We start from the raw sequence: 15,102 nt of genomic DNA on the forward strand, positions 1-15,102 counted from the left end.
CCTGCCTGACCCTGGCTGGTATTGGGATGGGAGATCTCCAAGGGATACCAGGGTTGTTGAACAGGGAAGTAAGCAATGGTAAAACACCATCTCTTGAGAGCCAGCATAGTGTAGTGATTAAGAGCAAGTGCATTCTAATCTGGAGAACTGGGTTTGATTCCCCACTCCCCCACATTAGTGGCAGAGGCTTATCTGGTGAACCAGACATGTTTCCGCACTCCTCCCTTCCTGCTGGGTGACCTTGGGCTAGTCACAGTTCTTCAGAACTCTCTCAGCCCCACCCACCTCACAAGGTGTTTGTTGTGGGATGGGTGAGAAGGGAAAGGAGATTGTAAGCCCCTTTGAGTCTCCTTATAGGAGATAAAGGGGGGGGATATAAATCCAAACTCTTCTTCTTCTTGCCTTAAAAACTGTACTGGGTTGTCATAACTCATCTGTGATTGTTAACAGGGCAGTGATTGTCAAAAAGTTGCTTTGTATGTGTGTTTTTAAAGCAATGAATACACTTGAAGCTCCATGTGTCTTTATTTCACAAATTCACTTTCAGTTATTAGGAGATGCACAGGTAAAGTCAAGGCCCAAAAACAATCCAAACATGACATAAAAACAGGGAAAGAGACACCAATGAGCTTACATTAAAATGAAAGATCTGGAGAGTCATTAAATAAATCAAATAAGAGTCCAGACAGCTACATTCAGGAGAGATTGGGCTTCGGACATGTCAACGGCCACAGATGAGAAGAAGCGCTGCGGGAATCTGTTCCTCTTCCCGTTTGGCCCCAGAGACAAAACCACTTTGTACAGACGCTCCAGCTGGAGTGGGCCAGATGAGAACAGTGGACTCAGAGACACATCTGCCAGGCCAACAGCAGGTTGGAGGAGCAAGAACGGGCTGGGATGGAGGTGGGTGCATCTTCCATCCTGTGGTGGCAAGGTCCCCTTTCCTGTGCAGGACTTCTTCCCTGCCTCCATCTCTTTCCTTACCCTGCAGGGAAAGAGGAAAAGAGGTGACCTGGGGGTGGGAGGGAGGGGGAAGAGAATGCAAAGAAACGGTTAATTTTTCTTTGGGCAGAGACAAGAGGGAGCACCAAACTGAGAGGAGGGAGACAAAGCAAAAAACATCATAATGGTTGCAATGGCAAAGATGTTGTAGGGCTACAAGAAGACTTATTTACCTGTAGTGTCCACACAAGGGAAGGGAAAGGGGGTGTAGAAGGGGGCACTCAGACACCAAACCTGATGCTTGTGTTTGTAAAGTGTCTTCAAGTTGCAGCCAAGTTATGGTCACCTGAGCATTCAAGAGGCTTTCAAGGCAAGCGTGAAGCTGAGGTGGTTTCCGTTGCCTTTCTCTGCAGAGTCTTTCTTGGAAGTTTCTCTTTCAAGTACTGACCCGGCTTCCAAGATCTAACGAAATCTGTGTTGCTTTACTTCCCAACCTACTATTTAGTACATTTAAAAAATCCTTTCTCCAAGGAGCTCAGGAAAATGTTCTAAAGGTTCTTGTTGCTCTATTGCATAGTCACAACAACTCGGTGAAGTAGGTTGGGCTAAAAGTGACTTGCCCTTGGCAGAGGTGGAGCGACCAGGGGGCAGGGTGCTCGTGTTGCACTGGGCGTGCCTGGGGGCGGAAAATCCCCGCCCCCGCACTTACCTTAGTGAAACAGTACAGACTGAAGAAGTGGCCTGCTTCCTTCAGGCTGAAAATGGCCTGGAAGGAACTACTCTTCCCAGGAGACCTTGTGAGTCCCAGGGTCTCATGGGAAGTGTAGTTCCCACCAGGCTGTTTTTAGCCTGAAGGGAACAGGCTGCTTTTCCAGGCTGAACTAAGGTATGGCGGGGGAGGGGGGGAGAAAACACGGAGTGCACACCAGGCGCACTCTGGCCCAGCTACGCCTCTGGCCCTACGTCATCTATCAAGCTTCCTGGTCGGGAGGATGGTTTGGACTTGGGTCTCCTAGGCTGATTCCCCACTGGCAGAGTCGGCCTAGGTTCGTCCCAGCAACTCCCCACTGCCGCTGAGTTTGACCCGGGTTCGTTTCAGTTCTGTCCCCTCAGAACTGGAATTTCTGATTCCAGTTCTGAAGTACAGCTTTCCCCCCAAACCTTGGTCAAACTCAGTTGGAAGCTAGACAGTGGGGAATCGTCCCTAGATCATTCCATTGTGGAATCTATATCATGGGGGAAACTATTTTATTCCCAAAATATCAGAAGTAGAAGAATCTGGAAGGATCTAGTCAACTAATGTCCAAATTCCCCCCCCCCCCCCCCAAATCATGAAGTTTACATGAGTGTTATGGAACTGGACAGAAGAGGTCTGAAGAATATGAACTGCCTGCATGCTATTCTGTGAAGCAGGGGCATAACGAGGCAGCCCTGGGCAAACTGTAGCCCTGGGCAAAACCTGAGTTGGATGCGCCCCCCCCCCCCATGGGCGGCCACTCCACCACGACCAAATTTTTTTTGCACCAGGACATTGGTGCCTGCAGGGGGTGCATTTTTAGACATATCAGCACCACAATGTCAGCATATCATCAGGAGACTGTCCTTATGCTACTCCCCAAGTTTGGTGAGGTTTGGTTCAAGGAGTCCAAAGTTATGGACTCCCAAAGGGGGGTGCCCCATCCCCCCATTGTTTCAAACGGGAGCTAATAGGAGATGGGGGCTACAGTTTTGAGGGTCCATAACTTTGGCCCCCCTGAACCAAACTGCACCAAACCTGGGGGGGGGGTATCATCAGGGCAGTCTCATGATGAGACCCTGAAAGTTTCGAGACTGTGCCTTCAGAAATTTGCCCCCCCCCAGCCTGCAACCCCCATTGACAGCAATACAGAAAACTCAATGCAGAACAAAGATTCTTGAGCAAATTTCTGGGATGTTCCTGCAGGGGGTGCATTTTTGAATGTATCTGCACCAAAATGTCAGGTTTCATCTGGAAACTGTCCTAATGGGACTCTCCCCAAGTTTGGTGCAGTTTGGTTTAGCGGGTCCAAAGTTATGGACCCTCCAAGGGAGTACCCCATCCCACATTCTTTGCTAAGGAGATGGGGCCACCCTTTTGAGGGTCCATAACTGAACTCCTAAACAAACTGCACCAAACTGCAGTGCCATCATCTCAGATGATACCCTGAAATTTTGGTGCCGATTATCCAAAAATACACTCTCTACAGGAACATCCTAGAAATTTGCCAAAATTGACGTTGTCTACATTATATCAATAGGAGTTACAGGCTGTCTATATTATGAAGGCACAGTCTCAAAGCTTTCAGGGCCTCATCAGGAGACTTCCCTAATGATACCCCCCAGGTTTGGTGCAGTTTGGTTCAGAGGGGCCAAAGTTATGGACCCTCAAAACTGTAGCCCCCATCTCCTATTAGCTCCCATTGGAAACAATGGGGGATAGGGGCACCCCCTTTGGGAGTCCATAACTTTGGACTCCTTGAAGCAAACCTCACCAAACTTGGGGGGTAGCATAAGAACAGTCTCCTGATGATACACTGAAAATTTGGTGCCGCTAGCCCAGGAGTAGGGAACCTGCGGCTCTCCAGATGTTCAGGAACTACAATTCCCATCAGCCTCTGTCAGCATGGCCAATTGGCCATGCTGGTAGAAATGAGAGTGAACCCTGATCTGGAATGAGTTCCCCCCCCCTAAACTAGCCTAAAACTCTGCCTGCAGGCCAAACATGGAAAACCACTAAAATACCCAAAAACGAACCCAGCATTTTGATGCCCCCCACAAGGTAATGCCCTGGGCAGCTGCCCACCTTGCCCAATGGGCATTACGCCAGTGCTGCGAAGTTTCATTAGGTCCTAGCATTACCCTACTGTTCAGTTGAGCTGATATGGCTACAGGCATTTGGGGGGGGGGGCTGTTCAGTGTGTGCATTTAGATAAGACAGTCCTGTTCTCAGGAGAAATCGCTACATGCTGTGAGCAGCGCAGCCCAGAAAATGGTCAGAAACTACCTGGTATAGTTCAGTCTCCAAAGCTATATTAGTGTGTCCTTAAACCCAAGCCTACAGATTACAAGTCTTACAATAGAGCAGAGGAATGGGGGCAGGCTTATTGTGTGATCTTTTGCAGAGTTACAAAGAAGTTACTTTACATAGGTTTGCATTGCAAGATTAGAATATGTTGGGGGGGGGGAGAGAAGAGAGGTCAGGTCACATCACAGCCTCTTAGGACAAAGAAGAAATTGTTGCTTTTCATGTGAAAAATATTTATGCCAGCAATGATTTGTATCCGTCTCCCATATTGATTATAACTTCTGGATTACTTATTTGACAAACAGTAGAAGTTTTTTTTAAAAGGACATTTTTACACTAATAAAGTAGGAGATTGATTTTTGGCTTCTGCTTTCAGGACCTTAGCCTGATTTTTCCAAGATAAGTGGAGTTGTACATGTAAGCGTTTGAGTGAGACTTGTAAAGGGTCCAGATCCTGCATGTCTTTGTATTTGTCTCACGTCTTTCCCGTGTGTAGGGGAGAGGAACACAGTGGCTCAGTTCAAAGAGGATCCCTCACTTCTGAGGAGAAGAAGGAGGGGACTGAGGCATAATCTAGAAAAAAGATGAATGCAGTTTCACTGGGACAAGGTAATTAAGCAACTGAGAGAAATCCTGTGCATACTTTCTGGAAAGGAAATCTCAATAAACTCAGTGAAACCTGTATTGTTGTTGGCTTTCGCAACCAGAATCAACCAGCTGTTGTGGGGTTTCTGGCCTGTGTGGCCATGGACTGATAGTTTTTGCTTCTAACATTAGGAGCAAAAACTTCCAGACCACAGCCATACAGCCTGGAAAACCCACAACAGTAAAACCTATTTCTGAGTGAACACATGTAACATTGTGCTGTACTTACAACTCAGTGAAGAAAAACCCTTTAAGGATACAGCAGCGTTGGCTAGATCATAATAGATCATAAGCTAGATCATAATAAAGTCCCCTGAGATAAAATTATTCATTCATTTTCTATCTATCATGACCCTAGATAAGAATGGCCCGAGAAAAGAACTGATAGTTACACTAGGACTTGACTTAGCGAGCAAAAATGTCAATTGGTTGCCCATAGGTACCGTGTTTCTCTGAAAATAAGAGAGGGTCTTATATTAAATTTTGCACCAAAATATGAATTAGGGCTCATTTTCATGGGATGTCTTATATTCGGGGAAATACGGTACCTTCACAATTCATTAAGGTGGGCTCTCAGCAACCCTGTTGCTTCCCCATCACGTGTGATGCAAGCCACATCCTCATTGGCAGGGAGCACCCTGCTGGATCACACTATCCTGAACCGTAACTACCAGTAGGGCTTATTTTTGGAGTAGGGCTTATATTTCAAGCATGGTGGAATGAGGAGAACCAGTGGGATGCTGTTATCCCAGGTTACAGGCTCTACAGGAAGGATAGGACAGGGCGTATTGGGGGTGGGGTGGCCCTCTACATCAAAGAGCATAGTGTCACATAAAATAGACAATGCAGAGGAGCTGATTCCTCTACAGAAGCACTGTGGATATCAATACCAGAGGTGGAAACAAGTTTAACATTAGGAATATATTATAGTCCCCTGACCCAAAGTGCACAAGAGGATTCACAGATGGAAAAAAAAGAAATTAGAGGCCATTATAAAAGCAAAAATAATGCAAATTGGTAATGGTGATTTTGCTATCCCCATAAACTGGAAAAAATGCATGTTCAAGGTCATAGTAGGGAGAGAACATTCCCTGGATATGCTAAATGACTGTAACTTAGAGCAGATGGTTGTAGAACCAACCAGGGGAGATGTGATCCTAGATCTAATTCTATGTGGGACCCAGGACCTGGTGCGGGAAGTCAGTGTTGTTGAGCCGATAGGGAACAGCGACCACAATGCTGTCAGATTCAGTATCTCTGCATGCGAACAAGTGACAACTACTAATGTAGTTACATTTGCCTTCAGAAAGGGAATTTCTCAAAGATGAAAGGGGATAGTCTGCTTGGGAAGCTGAAAGGAGAAAATCAAGAGAGTCAAAATGTCCAAAGGTGCTTGGAGGTTATTTAAAGAAAAACACAGTCTTAAAAGCTCAGCTGGAATGTGTTCCATAGGTTAGGGAAGAGCGGCCAGTCCAAAAAGCCACCATGGTTGTAAAGGGAGGTTAGAGGTAATTATTAGGAAAAAAAAAGATGTCTTTTAGAAAATGGAAGTCCAACTTAACTGATGAAGAATACAGAGAGAACACAAATGGTGGCAAAAGAGAAGCAAGTTAGCTGTAAGGGAGGCAAAAAAAAGTTATGAGAATAGCATGGCTGCTTGAACATCAAGACTAGCAACAAACAGTTCTTCAAATTGCATCAAAAGCAGGAAGCCAGCTAGGGAAGCCGGTAGGTCCAGATTAGACAGTGAAGGAACAAAAGGTGTGCTAAGGTGACAGGGAGATTGCAGAGAAGCTGAATGAATTCTTTGCATCTGTCTTCACCCCAAGAGGAAGTGAGAAAATTCCTGCACCTGAACCAAGCTTCTTAGGAGGTGAATCCGAGGAACTAAGCAGAAGTTAGTGGTAGACAAGGAAGAAGTTCTGGCAGCCATTGATAAACTAAATGCTACCAAATCCCTGGCCCAGATTGCATTCATCCAAGAGTTCTTAAAGAGCTCAAGCATGGGAAATTGCTGATGTTCTCACATTAATATGCAACTTATCCCTGAAATCCAGGCTCCATCCCTGAAGACTGGGAAGATGGCCAATGTCACGCAATCTTTAAGAAAGGGTCTAGGGGGGGACCAGGGAAATTACAGGCCAGTCAGTTTGACATCTGTTCCTGGTAAATTAGTAGAATCTATCATTAAAGATAAAATTATTAAACACGTAGAAAAGCAAGATCTGCTGAGGAAGAGTCAGCATGGCTTTTGTAGAGGCAGAATCCTGTCTTACAAACTTACTAGAGTTCTTTGAGGGTGTAAACAGACATGTGGATAAGGGAACCAGTGGACATTGTCTACTTGGATTTCAAAAGCCTTTTGACAAAGTTCCTCACCAGAGACTGTTGAGAAAACTCAGCAATGAAGGAATAAGAGGGGAAGTCCTCCTATGGATTAAAAACTGGTTGAGGAACAGGAAACAAAGAGTGGGTGTAAATGGGAAGTTCTCACAATGGAGAGATGTAGGGAGTGGTGTCCCCCAAGGATCCGTTTTGGGACCAGTGCTCTTTAACTTATTCATAAATGACCTGGAAGTAGGGGTGGGTAGTGTGGTGGCCAAGTTTGCAGATGATACCAAATTGCTTGAGGTGGTGAGAACCACAAAGGATTCTTGAAAGAGCTCAAAGCGGACCTTGATAGAAGTGGGTGAGTGGGCTACTAAGAAATGGCAAATGCAGTTCAATGTAGCGAAATGTAAAAGTGATGCACATGAGGGCAAAAAATCCAAACTTCACATGGCTACAGAGGGTCAGTGCTATCAGTCTGAGACCAGGAGGGATTTGAAGTCTTAGTTGATAGTTCCATGGGAATGTCAACTCAATGCATGGCAGCAGTCGAAAAAAGGCAAACTCTATGCTGGGGATAATTAGGAAAGGAATTGAGAGAATAAAACTGCAAGATTGTCATGCCCTTATATAAAAGCCGTGAGTGCGATCGCACTTGGAGTACTGTGTTCAGTTCTGGTCGCCACACATCTCAAAAGGATATCAGAGAGAGATAGAAAAAGAGATGCTGCAGAGAGGGCAGCGAGGATGATTGAAGGATTGGAGCACCTTCCTTATGAGGAGAGGCTGCAGCGTTTGGGACTCTTTAGTTTGGAGAGGAGGCGTCTGAGGGGGGATATGATTGAAGTCTATAAAATTATGCATGGGGTAGAAAATGTTGACAGAGAGAAATTTTTCTCTCTTTCTCTGTCACTAGAACCAGGGGGCCTTCATTTGAAAAGCTGGGGGGGGAAAAATTAGGACTAATAAAACACTTCTTCACATAGCGTGTGATTGGTGTTTGGAATATGCCACAGGAGGTGGTGATGGCCACTAACCTGGATAGCTTTAAAAAGGGCTTGGACAGATTTATGGAGGAGAAGTCAATCTATGGCTACCAATCTTGATCCTCCTTGATCTCAGATTGCTAATGCCTTAGCAGACCAGGTGCTCAGGAGCAGCAGCAGCAGAAGGCCATTGCTTTCACATCCTGCATGTGAGCTCCCAAAGGCACCTGGTGGGCCACTGCGAGTAGCAGAATGCTGGACTAGATGGACTCTGGTCTGATCCAGCAGGCTAGTTCTTATGTTCTTATGTTCTTAAAATCATGAAAAATCATGATAGGGCTTATTTTCGGGGTAGGTCTTATTTTGGAGAAAACACGGTATATCAGTAACTGCAAAGAGAGAGAAATAATTTTCTTCCTTATGTGAGTGAATAGGCTGTATTCTAAAATACAGTGCTCCAATGTGTCTATCTGTCTATCTTTCTTCATTTTCTGGAGTGTGCCCCAAATGTTCAATGTATATTAAGAATATTGTGTCTTTCAGAGAAGAGATAAGGGGTAACACATTTGCAGTATAATTAATCTTTACAAAAAATAAGCTTCTACGTTGTCTAAATTGGGGATGAGTTAAAAAAAATAATCCAAAAAGTTGATGCTAAAATAAAAAAAACGCGGTTGGCCTTAAAACATCAGAATTTTGCTGACGACACAGTTAATAAACCCATTCAGAGTGGATCAACTTCATTAAGAACTTCCCCAAAAGGTACAGAACTGTTAATGAATAAGAGAGTTCTGTTATGAATATTAAATACATTGCTGATCTGCAGTACTGACCTGGATAGAACAGGCTACCTTGGTCTCATCAGATCTTGGAAAGTATGTAGGGTCAGCCCTGGTTAGTATTTGGATGGGAGGCCACAGTGGAAGTCTAGGGTTGCTACCCAGAGGTAATGGCAAACCCCCTTTGCTCATCCCCTGTCCTGAATACCCTGTGGGGTCACTAAATTAGCTGTCACTGAAGACAAATACGTAGACAAACTTCAGTAATGGTAACTTTTCCTTGGTTTCTCTTTTCTTCAGAAACCTCCTGAAAAGAATGTAGGTCACCCTACAGTTTTCTCTCTTCTTACCAGCCCATTTTTGCCAGTATTTTCATGGCAAGGGGCATGCACAGAATGCCAGTTGTGCCAGTGGCTTCAGTTTTTCCTGTGTTGCACAGTTGCTGGTACTAGTTCAGGAGAGCAAAACAGCACAGATTTTGCCTGAATGCAAATCGTTTTAAAGTTAGCATTCTCATTACCACATCAAACATTTGCAACACAGCGATTCTCACCTTGTCAACAAATGGAGCATTTTAGAAGGAATTTGCATAGGGTACATTTTTTGAAAGAAAATTGCATAGATTATTAATCCTCAGGGGAAAGAGAGAAGCTGCCTGCATTTCGACCTTCCCAAAGGTGCTACACAGGGCTAGGACACCCAAGAATAGAACTAATTGTTGTGGTTGGGGGTGCTTAGAAAATGCTTTTCACACATTCATATATTAACAGAGGACATCACATTGCATTCATGTAGGTGTAGCAACAGAGCCAGTAGTGTGGTGTGGTGGTTAAGAGCCGAGGACTCTAATTTGGAGAGTCAATTAGGCTAATTCAATTCCCCACTTCTCCACATTAAGCCTGTTGGGTAACCTTGGACCAGTCACAGTTCTCTCAGAACTCTCACAGCCCATGCAGAGGCAGGCAATGGCAAACCAGCCCTGAACATCTCTTGCCCTGAAAACCCTATGGGGTTGCCAGAAGGAAGATGTGACTGGATGGCCCTCTCCACAATCACAAGAGTAGCAACAGAATTAACATAACTAATGTTGCAATAAATGCCTCAGATGAACACTGAGCCAATGATAAGGATCAATTCATTGTGAGCAAATTCAGTATAGAGTTTTAAAAATGTTAGTGGATATGAATCATAATTAGATCGCAATCTTCTTCTGAGAAGTACAAGGTGACATCCACAAGGATATCTCATTTTATTCTCACAACAACCCTCCGGAGTAGTTTATGCCAGCACACATTGGCTTGGATCCTGAGAAAAATCGCCACTGACTGAAAATATTTCCATCAACAGAGTGGTGATTTCTTACCCCCAACTCCAGCTTTTGAAGCCCCAGCGTCTCCCAAAATGCCCAGGAACAGCATGAGGTAAAAACTGGAGCCAGCAGCTGGGTGGGTGGGTGTGGGAATCATCTAAACCATTGGTTCCCAACCTAGGATACACTTACCCCCAGGTGTGCCAGCAGAGTGTTGTGGGAAAAATTCTGTAATGGTGGAAAATGGCAAGTCATCTTTGCAAACTGGGTGGGAGCCAGCAAAGTGCTTGTGAGCACTGGGAGACTCTGGGTGCTTGTGGGCCCTGGGAGAGGGCTCCTTTGCCTTTGAACGGTGGTGACTAATCTTTTCCAAAAATGCAACGTCTTTAAAACAGCCTCTTGTAAATAGAGATGAGGATTCTGCTGCATTAAAAGAACAGCTGCTGCGTGGCCATAACCAGCTGTCATGTCATGCAGGTAATTCTGTGTAAACGGCCCCCAGTTTGCTATGGTAGTACTAGGTAGAGTCATCAAAACAATAGGATTTGTATGTTATGATTTGCATCTTGGCTTAGAGATCATGATATAAAGATTCTAATTCTGTTTTACAGTGGCTAATGGAGGCAGTTCTGTGAGGTAGTTATAAAAGTGTCAAGCTAGGAGTTAGGAGTCCAGTCTCCACTGTGTTTTGTAGCTTGCCTGTCTTATAGCCTAATCTACCTTGTGGTGGTGTTGTGTGAACAAAGTGGAGGGAGAATAATTGCCCTGAGTTCCAGATTTAATACTGCATCTTGCATCGACTGATCCTGATTTCAAATAGCCAAGTTCTTCAAAACAAGCTTCAGGGTGGCACTGAATTTTTACTGTGTTTTTAAAAAGCCCTGTGGGAATAGGTTGGGATACAAATCCAATAAATAAATAAATAAATAAATAAAAATATATGTTATGTTAAATACAAGTTGTATACCACCCTCCCCGAATCAAAACAGTGTTAGCAAATTATACATATGATTAATAAATTATATGTAAAAAGTAACGTAGTGTCAATGTTAGCTAAGTATTGCACTGAACTCATTTCTTCTTTTGAGTTTTGAATGTAAACATATGCACACTGTTTGTTCATCTTGTTATTCCATGGCTTTTAATCCCATTATTGGGATTTATTTTGCAGTTACAACATACAAATTTGAAATAACAGCAACTGTATTAGTTACAAACATTTTGCTGACATGGAGGTACAATTTCAGGGAAATGGATTGCCAGGGGGTACACAAGTAAAAAAAAAAGATTGGGAAACACTGATCTAAAGTCATCCCAAAGAAATCCTCACCAAGCCACTGGACTGTTTAAGGCAGTGGTGGCGAACCTATGGCACAAGTGCCAGAGGTGGCACTCGGAGCCCTTTCTGTCGGCACGCGCACACAGAGTTCATCACCCCACAAACACACTCATCTAGGCTGGCCTGGTCTGCTGGCACAATGCCCCGCAGCAAGCAGGGAGGACTTGGCTGGCGAGTCTGGTGCCTGTGCTCTGGGTGGCTGTTGTCTGAGGGGTGGGGGGAGAGGAGGCGGAGATGCTAGAGAGGTGCAGAGCAGTGCACGCGGGACTTGCTGGAGGCTAGAGCAGGCTGGCCCCTGCTTGAGAGGAGGGGGGGCGGAGGCAGAGGGGTGGGGTGGGGTGGAGGCACTGGAGCAGCGCAGGGCAGAGGGGCGGGTGCATGCAGGACTAAAATGTCAGTACTCAGGTTAAATTGCCGTGTTGGCACTTTGCGATGAATAAGTAGGTTTTGGGTTGCAGTTTGGGCACTCGGTCTCGAAAAGGTTCGCCATCAGTGGTTTAAGGCCACCAAACATTCTGTGTGACGAAGAACCGATTTGAACCCGAGCTCACGAGTCTGATATTTTAATTATACCGCATTAGCCCCTTTGGCTTGGCTTTTCAGTTCCTTTCAGGATGTTTGCTCCATTTGGCACAGGGGCAGCACTGTCCTGCAGATGCCAACATGAGAGGAAGTTTCACAAAAACCTAGCAGTTGAGAAAGCATACTGGTTTGGGGGGGTCTGTCTATCACATTTTTTTATCTCATCCTTCTTCATTTTATTCTCACAACAACCCTGTAAGGAGGTTAGACAGAAAAAAGTGACTGGCCCAGGATCACCTTATTTATTTCATGGTACTGTGGAGATTTGAACATGGGCCTCTCAGATCCTAGGCCAATGCCTCTAATCACTGGGCCACAAAATGCTTTCTAATTTAACCCTTGATTTACAAAATTATTTTGTCCGTTGTCACAAACTTAGTTTCACTTTGGAGGAAAAATTTTTTAAAAAACCCAAATATTTTACAGGAGAACACCGCCTCATTTCTAAATCTGAATTTATAGTAAAGGTGCCTCTTGCCTTCCTCAGAGAAACTGATTTTAGCAATGTAGCATTTTTTAAATGGGATCCTTTGGCACAGCCCTAGAACACGGCCTTCTGTTTAACATTTTACTTCACTTTCCATAGAATTATCCATCTCACAACAGCAGTGATGAGCAAACTTTCCATCTCAGCCTTCTGACAGACTGGCTTATCTCCCACTGGGAAGATCTATTCTCTCTCTTAATTTATAGCCATCCTGGGCAGGCCACCTTTTAACTTCAGCTAGGTATTTTATGGCCCTCACAGAGGCTCTGATCACAATGCCTGTAAAAATTAGCCACTTCCTCTGTCTCCGCTGCTCTCCTAGTAGGGTGCCTCAGCTGTTAGGAATCTCAAACTTTGAGCAGCCGCCTTTTTGACAGACGACTTCTTTATGTGGAACATTATTTTATTTCCTACTGAGGAGTTCTTAACTTTCTCTGTTTTTTTGTAGTAATTCTTATTGTTTCCTCATTTAAAATATAGAAACAAAATTAAGAGAAAAAAGTTATACAAAATAACAAGAAAAAAAGATTGGGGGGAACTTAGCTGCTACAAAAAAATTAAAATGTAAGAGAACTTTACTAACAATTATTCATTTGATATGATATACAGCAGAATAAATCAATTTAACATTTATATAATTTTATATAAATTTACCATGATCTGTTGAAAATTTTACACCATTTGCTTTCTAATGACTCCATCATACAGAATGAAACCTGGATGAAATGTTGTTCACCCCTCCCTAAAGAAAGGGCCTGAAGACTCATTCAATTTGTACGGACCAAAGCAGCATTGAAGTTGGGTGACCCTGAAGTTCTTTGAATGGTGACTGATTATACATGTTCCAGAATGGTTGGAGACTTTGGGAATCCTTTAAAATATTTCTTTTCTTTCAGTTTGCAGGCTAAACCACTATCACTATGGCGTAAGTAAGTAAACATATCATGGCTGAGTAGGAAAAAGGCATGCATCTCATTTACATGCGATTTATTTACTTCACTTATACCCCACCTTTCTTCTCATTGGGAATCCAAAGTGGCTCACATTGTTCTCCGTTCTTCATATCCAATAACCACCTTGTAAAGGTAGGTTAGGTTAAGAGTGAGTGATTGGCCAAGTTTACCTAGGTCAGGGGTCTGCAACCTGTGGCTCTCCAGATGTTCATGGACTACAATTCCCATCAGCCCTGGCCAGCACGTGCTGGCAGGGGCTGATGAGGCCCTGAGATTTGAATCTGGGTCTTCCCACACTCCAACAACTACGTCACTCTGAGAGTCATACTATGTGCATTTTGCTGCATGTTTAACCAATGGGTCAAATCAGTTATGGCTTCAAACCACGTGTACTTGTGGTTGAAAAAGCCGTGTGTGTGTTCCTCACATGTGCTCTTTCCTGTTCAGAAACTAGGGGTGGGAGGAGCAGCAGAGCAATATTGAATTTATTTATTTAATTCAAACATTTCTCTCCTGCCAATTTCCTCAGACACAAGGCAGCTAGGATACAGTAATCTGCTCTGGTTCCCGTGGGGAACAAATTGGGGTACGTACAACATCAAAGTGTGGTAAGGTCAGCATGTATTTTAATGTATTTGATTTTGATGTATGTTATTAATGTATTTTATGGTATTGTATTTATTTTAATCTGTATTTTAATGTACTTTATTAAGGTATTTTGTTTTAATCTTGATTGTAAGCCGCTTTGAGCCCTATGGGGGAGAGCGGCATGGAAGTTTGATAAAATAAATTAATTAATGTATTTTAATGTAATGTATTTATTATATTTTATTTTGATGTACCGGTATGCTATTAATGTATTTTATAGTATTGTAATTATTTTAACCTGTATTTTAATGCATTTTATTAAGGTATTTTGTTTTAATCCTGATGGTAAGCCGCTTTGAGCCCTATGGGGGAAGAGCGGCATGTAAGTTTGATAAAACAAACAAACATTTGTGGCCTACAGCAGGAGCAGAAACATATAGCTGGAAAACCAGCTGATATATGCATATATATTTGATATATACATATTGCTCATATTGGCGAGCGCTGCACCATTTATTTTAGTGCAGGGAACAGATGCGTGAGGCCAGAGAACTAAATGCATCAGAGCTCCCACACTCAGAAGAAATATAAGGGCTGGGGCAATGATCCATATCTCTCTGGTGGTATATAAATACTCTGGTTCCACCACCTCTCATCTCAGTGGCACTTTAAGAGATACAGTTATCTTTTATTTTAGCTAGTTTGGAAAAAAGTTGAGTCAATTGCAGCTGGGCATAATGTTATCCTCTGGACGGCAATATAGCTACACAGAACTCTAAAGCCTATTATGCATGGAATGCTTACCACAGAGCATTTCACTGCGCAACAGGGCTATAGTGGACTCTCCTCGTGTTTCTCTGTTTACACGTGAGGAGGCACTTACTCGCTGAACTCCTCCTAGGCCTCTGCTTTTTCTGGTTCTCTTAATTCTGCCCATCAACTCACTCTTAAAGGCACAGCTCTCATCTCACACAAGATTGCTGGCTTTGTCAATGACAGTTATAGCGATATTGCTGTGATTGCAGTTATATCAATATTGTACCACTTTTCCAAAAATAACCCTCCCAAAAGAAAGAGGCAAAGCAATTTCCAGGGAGCATGTCCTAGAATTGATATTCTCC

General features: G+C 43.7%; 1 protein-coding gene across 7 annotated transcripts in view; it reads right to left on the minus strand.

The window, feature by feature from the left end:
* Positions 1-506: 506 nt before the first annotated feature.
* MYO3B (myosin IIIB) overlaps positions 507-15,102 on the minus strand; it is a 349,141-nt gene continuing 334,545 nt past the window's right edge. For 6 of the 7 annotated variants that reach the window (XM_048486352.1, XM_048486350.1, XM_048486348.1 and 3 more), the window contains one exon: positions 507-1,012. The gene's annotated coding sequence lies outside the window, so the exon portion shown is untranslated. The remainder of the gene's footprint in view (positions 1,013-15,102) is intronic. The other variant, XM_048486349.1, reaches the window with a different exon arrangement.

Source organism: Sphaerodactylus townsendi, linkage group LG02 (genome assembly GCF_021028975.2).
Source record: "Sphaerodactylus townsendi isolate TG3544 linkage group LG02, MPM_Stown_v2.3, whole genome shotgun sequence".
NCBI classification, from domain to species: Eukaryota; Metazoa; Chordata; class Lepidosauria; order Squamata; family Sphaerodactylidae; genus Sphaerodactylus; species Sphaerodactylus townsendi.